Raw genomic sequence first — 8,526 nt, forward strand, 5'->3', positions numbered from 1 at the left:
TAGGGTTCAACCAGAATAACCGGAAGTATATTTTTATCTTTAGGAACAGTTCATATCTGAGGTTTTGGCCCGCTCCATATTTTTCAAATCTCACCAAAATAATGTCAATGATTTGCGCAACAAAATTCTTTGTTTTTTTCCTTCTAAAACTTTAAATATAATAATGTATATAAGAAAAAACAATTCTGAAGTAACTTTGGTTTATGACCACCAGAGGGGGCTGTTTATCCTTTAACATCTTCAACAAAGTAGAAAGACACACTTGCAACTTAGAGGCAGAACTCAATCCACTGTATTTGTTTAAGGTGGGTCACATAAGCTTCCTGGTTGGCGTTTAATGATCAACCTTTAAACTTTTATTAGTGTCTTTGAAAAAGTATCGAGCAATACTGAAGTGGAATCAAACAAACATTCTGGTTTCGTTTGGATTCTACCAGTATAATCAACCTTTGAGACAAAGTGTGTTAGCCTTCTTTAGTTTTGGTCTTACTGGCTGATTCTGTTTTTCATGAATTAAATCCAAACCTCAGTCCTGCTGCAAATGTAGAATAACTTACATCAAAAACTGCAGCGTAAAAATATGTTGAATGTTATGTTCTCTCTTCAAAGATGACCTTAGACATGAGGTTGTGCTGAGACCAGAAAGTTCTGTGTTTTAGTACACAACGTTTATCAGTCTTTACACTCAGTCATATTATTATACTCCATCAAATACAAATGCATTAAAGTATAACTAGAAGAACCTATTTATGTAACCAGGGCGCTTCCTGGAAACAACGCCTCCTGTAAGTGGTGTTGATAGCAGTAAACAACATGGTGGTGTTATTCTCTAGGTGCGTCAGGATGAATCTTTTAAATTCCTTCCACAAACGATCCAACAATAAAATCACTGAAGTTAAAAGGAGAAATGCTCATTCACCTGTAGATGTTGACACCTTGCCAACCTGTGGTTCAGTTTCTGAGAACAGACACGTTTGTGGTTCAACCAGTATAACAGGAAATATGTTTTTGTCCTTAGTAACAGTGCACGTCTGAGGTTTTATCTCATTTAGCAGCTCAGGTGAACTCAGGTCACTCTGTGGTGTATTAAGGCATCAAGCACCCAACTAGACTCAAAACAAATGGAATCAAACCAACACATTTAAATACTGGCTCTTAATTAATGGAGAACATCTGTGAAGATCATTTTTTTAAGTTTTACAATAGGTACTCAATTGTATTTAGCTCTTTACTTTGACTAGGCCATTCTAATTCATGAATCTGCTTTGATCTAAACCATCCATCGGATCTCTGGCTGTATGTTCAGGGTGGTTGTCCTGCTGGAAGGTGAACCTCCACCTCCTGCAGCCTCTAACAGGTCTTTCTTCCAGGATTGTCCTGGATTTAGCTCCGTCCATCTTGTCTCTGATGAAGAAAACATCCCCACAACATGATGCTGCCACCATCGTGTTTTATTGTGCAGATGGTGTGTTCAGGCTTTTTCTCTACATATTGCATTTTGCCTGAAATGTTCAGTTTTGGTTTCATGTGAGCAGAGCATCTTCTTTTACATGTGTGCTCTGTCCCCTACATGGCTTGTAGGAAGCTGCAGATGGACTTCTTACGGTTTTCTTTCAACTGTTGTGGTTTTCAATAATCTTGCCATAAAGGCCATTACTAATACAGTCTGGGAAGACATACAGAAATATTAAGGGCAATGAGTATTTGGCTGCTAACCAACTGCAGTCAGACTCTAAAACCAGAATTTATTTAGCACCAAATCACGAACAATATAATGTGAAGGCCCTTTATGAAAAATAAATTTAAAAAAATATGATTTTTACACAGAAATACACAGAGTCAATTCAGTCCAATCTGGGTCGGTCTCTGGTGCAGCATTTGACTGGTTTGAGTCTTACTTGAAGGACTTTTTTGTGTCAATAGGTAACCTTACATCAGAGTTGACAAACATCACATGTGGGGTTCCTCAAGGTTCCATCCTGGGACCCCTCTTATTGAGTATCTACATGCCCCCCTAACTCAGATCATAACAAACTAGATAAGTTACCATAACTATGCTGATGAGACACAGCTTTACATTACAATGTCACCAGGTGACTATGGACCTATTCAAGCTTTGGTTGATGCATAGAACAAATCAATGTGTGGATGAGCCAGAATTTCCTTCAGTTGAATAAAAACAAAACTGAATTAATTATTTTTGGACCAAAGTAGTAGTGATCAAGAGTCAGAACGCAGTTTTAGTTACTGCAGCTAGAACCACAGATCAGGCCCTAATCTGGGTGTAGTGATGGACTCAGACATGAACCTTCAGAACCACATAAAGACAGTCTCTAAATCAGGCTTCTATCACCTGAAGAACATCTCCAGGATTAAAGGACTAATGTTCAGCAGGATCTGGAGAAACTCATCCATGCTTTTATCTGTAGTGAAATTATTTACTGCAACAGTGTCTTCACAGGTCGGCATAAAAGGTCCATCAGACACCTGCAGCTGATCCAGAACGCTGCTTCCTCACAAGAACCTAGAAAGTAGAGAACATCAGCCCAGTTCTGAAGTCCTTCCAATGGCTCCCTGGACCTCAGAGAAGAAATTTTAAAATACTTATTTTAGTTTCTAACTCACTGAATGGCTTAGCAGCAAAATACATTAAACATTTATTACTGTTGTATCGACCTTCCAGACCACTCAGGTCTTCTGCTTTCAGTCTACCCTGCAGAACCAGAACCAAACATGGAGCAGCAACATTCAGTTCTTCTTCTCTACTAATCTGGAACAAACTTCAAGAAAACTGCAGAGATGCTGAATCCCTGAGTTCTTTTAGATCCAGGTTAAAACCATTTGTTCAGAGTTGCTTTCAAACTATGAACTGAGACATAATTAATTTCAGTCTTTAGTCCAACTTTTCTTTACTGCCTTTATTCTGCCTCTGCAACAAACGTTTTACATACAGACATATTCCAAGACTATAACATTCAATCCAGTTTGATCCTAGTTATCAAACAATTCAGTCGGATTCAAGTTATAATTCAAACTGGTGAAATGTTTTCCCTATAAAGAAACCCAGCAGATTGGATCGAGTTTCTGATTTTGCCAAAATCATTTATCCTGATTGAGCATGCAGCGACAGTGGAGAGAAAAACTTCCCGTTTAACAGGAAAAACCCTCCGTCAGAACCAGAACCAGGCTCAGTGTGAGCAGCTGCCATGACTGACTGGGGGTTTGAGAAGACGGAATAAAAACAATGATCCAGGAGTACTTTCTATGTTAAAGACAAAAGTAGAGAATTAATGACAGCTGCAGATCCTTCATTTGGACCTGATGATTATACAGCAAACGGCCTCAATGAATATTAAAAACAAGAACTGGACATAAGTTAAAATTTATTGTAGATTTTCTCTAAATCACACAGGGTGAAACTTATACATACAGTTTCAAATCTCTGCATAAACCTTCACTAATATTTGGTTAAATATCTCCTAACAAGATGAAAACCAACCGCATGTTTCAACTTGTGGTTTAGACATAAATCTGGGTGGATATTCGATAACTAACTATAAAAACTTCCAGAAGCTAGATGTTAACATGCCAAGTTCATTCCCAAGGTTCAGGGCGAGAGAGCTCCTATCTTACCCTAAACATTCCTACCAAGAGCTGTGATTGGTTGTTGCAAAAACAAACAAAACAAAAAACACACAAATGTGCTCCTAGTAATCAATGGAGAGAAATGAACCAAGAATTTAGACTGGATTCACAAATGTTTTGATCATGATGATGAAACTTCAAAAAACAAAATTAAATTAATTGTCACACAGCATCAACATGTTTGAACGTAGCTTATTTACACGCTCTTCGTTATTCTGATTTGATTATTATTATGTTGACTCTCCATGCTGGTTGTTTTCATGCTGCATCTATTTCATATTAATTTCATATTGAGATTAAATTCAGCATTTTACTGTGATCTTCTTCTTGTTTAATGAAGTTTACTTTGGTAAAACGACCAAAACAAAACGGAGAACAAAAGGTGAAGAAAAGTGAAGTGAACAGAGGAGCAGAGCCTGCTGGTGGAGGAGAAGAGAGGAGTGTTAAAGGTAGATTTGGTTCTGGGATCACGGTGGGAACCAACAGACATTCCCAGTAGATCAATGCGTCGTTCCCTCTGCTTTCAGCACCAGCCTGGAATGTGAGCAGCTCTGGTACCTAATGTGGCTTCATGCAGGAGCCGACTCCTGCTGCATGGTGGCGTTCGTTAAGGAGCTCTCAGCTCTTTTGTTACTTGGCTGTCTTTTCTACATCTTTATTTAAAAACCTTTATATTGCACATTTTTGTTTCCTGTGTTTTGAATTTTCAATTTTCCTCAGTGTGGATTGTTATTTCCCGATAAACAAATTCTCTACCATCAGTTGCCTGACAGAGTAAAGTAAGAAACATGATGTCGCCCTATTCTGTGGAAAATCTTCACAACATCCTACCCACCTACTGCAGAAGAAGAGCCTACTTGAATTTCAAATGCAGAAATTGAATTTAAAAACTAGCCCCTTTTCCATTGTTTGTACAAAGTCCAGGGCGTATTTCGATACAAATTTACCCAGCTAATTTCACTCTCCTGGAACTTTAGTTTCAGTGGTAAATGGTCGTACTCTGGAGATGGTCTGTTCAGCTTTCCCCGAGATTGTTGAAGGGACGAGGTTGTGTGCATCGAGGCTTGGCACCAACAGCTGCAATAACCACAAGTACCAAAATATAAAACTTTTTCACTGGAAATTTGTGACCTTTTAAGTAATTGATGGCATTAATTATTAACTGTTTCAGCACAGTTCTGTAAGGCAAATATTTTAATGCATTGCTGATGATCAGAGCATTTAAATGTTCCATGTACATAAAAAATCCAAATTTCCTTAAGATTGTCTTTTCATGTAAACCTAACTTTTAGTATGTGGTCAGGAAGGTCCTGAAGGTCCTGATGACAGACATGTAGAAGTAAAGTTTTCCCATCATGAGAGAATCTTTCTGCGCTGCTTCAAGGGTGTCATGAGAAGAGGTTCCTCGGTTGCTTCTCGGTCCTGACCACATCCACGTTCATGGACACTTAGGGCCACACCTCTAAAGCCCTCTCAGAGCTGGTATGTTCTAAAGCCACCGGTGGCCATGGAATGGCAGTGGAAGAGTGTGGTTTTGGTAAGAATCGTAAAGTCCTCCCTTCTTGCGGGTGTATTATGGAAGACTGTTGGCATGGCCTGCAGAACCTTGTCCAGCTGCCATATGCTGAAGCCACCTTTGCAAGCATTATGTAAGGTGTGGAGGCAACAGCTTCCTACCACAATCAATTGAGCGCCCCCATACTGCTCGCCCTATTCTTGCTGCAGTAGGTCCAGATCCTTCCAATTAACGTTTGGTCCGTCCAAGGAGACTGACAACAGCTTACGCCTCTCCAGGTTCTTGGTAACTTTCTAAAACAAGCAACGATGAAGAACATAAAGCATATAAATAAATATTAATAATCAGATTTTTTTCCTCATCTGTTTTCTGGTAAATTAAATTGTAAAAAAAATATGTATTACCATAAAATTTTGTAAATGTGCATCAACCCAAAATTATGCCATTTTCACTCCAAGGACAACAAATGGTCCACAGACAAACCTGCTTAAAGAAACAATCTAAAGTCGCTGACTGCTTCATTTGGATTACTTGTATAAAATATGTGACATAACAGCAGCTCTGCCATAACTATATACTTTCACAAATATAATAATGTTCATTTCTGATCGACACTGTCCAAGATATTAACTTCAAGCCTCATGTAATAATTTGCAGTGGTGTTGAATTGGACCGCATTACATTGAAAGTTCTGGTCACCTGAATTACATGCATAAAGTGATCAGAATGATGCTTGTGATTTTCTGCTTCCATAATAATTTATTTGTCCTGTTTATTTATTTTAAAATGGTGTTTTAGATCCTGGGCTGTTCTGCGTTCCATGAATTGCGATCCAAAATATCTTGACTGGACATGATCTTTGCACCAAAACCGGGAATGAAGATCCAGTTGTTTTGTTCTGGTGGTCTGGTTGAGGCTCTCATCGAACATTAAAACAAACATGTTTTTGTTCTCATCCGCTACCAATTTGAATAATAAACTGAATCTGACTGCACTGTTTGATAGTTAGGATTATCTGGAATGTATGAACCTGACTTGGAATCTGTATGATTGATTGATTGATTTTGTAAAGCGCCTTGACACGACATCTTGTGAACTGGGCTTTATAAATAAACTGAACTGAATTAAACTGAATTCGGTCAACCAACCAGGTTTTCTTAGATGTTCCTGGATCAAAACTAAAATTCTGAGGTAATCAGGCCTTTGCAATTTCTGCCCCAAATCATTAGAACAGTTTAGCTTTTCATTAAAATACTCCAGAGACTTTTCATTTTCATTCAAGACCCATTTTTATTCCTTGACATTTGACTCAAGCAGCGAGTCGAAGATTCATAAACTGATAGTCGATGATGTATTTCTATACTTCATTTTGACTTTACTTGTTTTTCAACATTTTTGTGTTGTTCCTTTTCCATCTTTTTATTGACAGTCAGAGCTCCAGAACAACACCATGTATACAGGTCCTTCTCAAAATATTAGCATATTGTGATAAAGTTCATTATTTTCCATAATGTCATGATGAAAATTTAACATTCATATATTTTAGATTCATTGCACACTAACTGAAATATTTCAGGTCTTTTATTGTCTTAATACGGATGATTTTGGCATACAGCTCATGAAAACCCAAAATTCCTATCTCACAAAATTAGCATATTTCATCCGACCAATAAAAGAAAAGTGTTTTTAATACAAAAAACGTCAACCTTCAAATAATCATGTACAGTTATGCACTCAATACTTGGTCGGGAATCCTTTTGCAGAAATGACTGCTTCAATGCGGCGTGGCATGGAGGCAATCAGCCGGTGGCACTGCTGAGGTCTTATGGAGGCCCAGGATGCTTCGATAGCGGCCTTTAGCTCATCCAGAGTGTTGGGTCTTGAGTCTCTCAACGTTCTCTTCACAATATCCCACAGATTCTCTATGGGGTTCAGGTCAGGAGAGTTGGCAGGCCAATTGAGCACAGTGATACCATGGTCAGTAAACCATTTACCAGTGGTTTTGGCACTGTGAGCAGGTGCCAGGTCGTGCTGAAAAATGAAATCTTCATCTCCATAAAGCTTTTCAGCAGATGGAAGCATGAAGTGCTCCAAAATCTCCTGATAGCTAGCTGCATTGACCCTGCCCTTGATAAAACACAGTGGACCAACACCAGCAGCTGACACGGCACCCCAGACCATCACTGACTGTGGGTACTTGACACTGGACTTCTGGCATTTTGGCATTTCCTTCTCCCCAGTCTTCCTCCAGACTCTGGCACCTTGATTTCCGAATGACATGCAGAATTTGCTTTCATCCGAAAAAAGTACTTTGGACCACTGAGCAACAGTCCAGTGCTGCTTCTCTGTAGCCCAGGTCAGGCGCTTCTGCCGCTGTTTCTGGTTCAAAAGTGGCTTGACCTGGGGAATGTGGCACCTGTAGCCCATTTCCTGCACACGCCTGTGCACGGTGGCTCTGGATGTTTCTACTCCAGACTCAGTCCACTGCTTCCGCAGGTCCACCAAGGTCTGGAATCGGCCCTTCTCCACAATCTTCCTCAGGGTCCGGTCACCTCTTCTCGTTGTGCAGCGTTTTCTGCCACACTTTTTCCTTCCCACAGACTTCCCACTGAGGTGCCTTGATACAGCACTCTGGGAACAGCCTATTCGTTCAGAAATGTCTTTCTGTGTCTTACCCTCTTGCTTGAGGGTGTCAATAGTGGCCTTCTGGACAGCAGTCAGGTCGGCAGTCTTACCCATGATTGGGGTTTTGAGTGATGAACCAGGCTGGGAGTTTTAAAGGCCTCAGGAATCTTTTGCAGGTGTTTAGAGTTAACTCGTTGATTCAGATGATTAGGTTCATAGCTCGTTTAGAGACCCTTTTAATGATATGCTAATTTTGTGAGATAGGAATTTTGGGTTTTCATGAGCTGTATGCCAAAATCATCCGTATTAAGACAATAAAAGACCTGAAATATTTCAGTTAGTGTGCAATGAATCTAAAATATATGAATGTTAAATTTTCATCATGACATGATAGAAAATAATGAACTTTATCACAATATGCTAATTTTTTGAGAAGGACCTGTACATGGACGGATCTCACATTATCTTCAATTATAAAGTCAATCATGTATTACAAAGATATTCTTTATTATTGAGAGCCAAGAGTACCAGAGTCAAATTCATTGTTTGTTGTACAAACGTGGCAATAAAGCTGATTCTGATTCTTGGTGTAGATGTGCTGGAGAGGCGGAGTTGGATGGAGACATGGGTTAAGGGTGTGTTCTGTTTAGTGACATCCACTGTTTGTACAGTGCTTAAAATAAAAAAATTACCTGCCCCAAGCTCTGTTTTGCTCAAGAGCTGAAGAACAAGTTTAGTCA

Source organism: Girardinichthys multiradiatus, chromosome 6, assembly GCF_021462225.1.
Source record: "Girardinichthys multiradiatus isolate DD_20200921_A chromosome 6, DD_fGirMul_XY1, whole genome shotgun sequence".
Classification (NCBI taxonomy): Eukaryota; Metazoa; Chordata; class Actinopteri; order Cyprinodontiformes; family Goodeidae; genus Girardinichthys; species Girardinichthys multiradiatus.